We start from the raw sequence: 543 nt of genomic DNA, 5'->3' as shown, positions 1-543 counted from the left end.
ATCTTTGATTTTTTTTTATTGATTAATTCTGTGCTAAAAAATATAATATTAACTTTTTTTTTGCACAGAGACCTCGTTGTCCTTTCGAAATAATTATTAGAGGTCGAATTAAATTTTTTTTGTCAAATATCTCGTTGTCTTTTGAAATAATTATCAGAAACTATTTTAGATTTTTCTTTTTTTATTAAAGATACTAATATTATCAGAGTGAAAAAGAGACTCTCTATGACTTTTAAGCAATTTATAATCCACCTAGAGAGATGGATGGAGTGCTACATTAAGAATAGAAAAGGAAGATTATATATATCCCAATTTAAATACAACTTTGAAGTATGCTAGAATATTGCAAGACAAAGGAGGCAGCTAGAAAAATAGAAGGAAAGGTTAGAGAGGTTATATGGAGGTACAGATTTTTTCAATGAGAAAAAAAAAAGAAGACACAATCCAAACTCAAAGTATATTTTGATGGATTTAAATTTGTCATTTATTTTTACTTTATATTATTCTGAGTTGGGTTCAAATTATACTTTGAATAAAATTCGG

General features: G+C 26.2%; 1 protein-coding gene across 3 annotated transcripts in view; it reads right to left on the bottom strand.

Moving 5' to 3' along the window:
* The window catches only part of LOC107628541 (protein BRI1-5 ENHANCED 1), a 4,500-nt gene that overhangs the window by 2,330 nt on the left and 1,627 nt on the right, over positions 1 to 543 (bottom strand). The gene's annotated exons all lie outside the window — the stretch shown is intronic.

The sequence above is a fragment of the Arachis ipaensis genome, chromosome B02 (genome assembly GCF_000816755.2).
Source record: "Arachis ipaensis cultivar K30076 chromosome B02, Araip1.1, whole genome shotgun sequence".
NCBI classification, from domain to species: domain Eukaryota; kingdom Viridiplantae; phylum Streptophyta; class Magnoliopsida; order Fabales; family Fabaceae; genus Arachis; species Arachis ipaensis.
The sequence above is the reverse complement of the archived record's forward strand: the minus strand, read 5'-3'. Positions and strand labels throughout refer to the sequence as shown.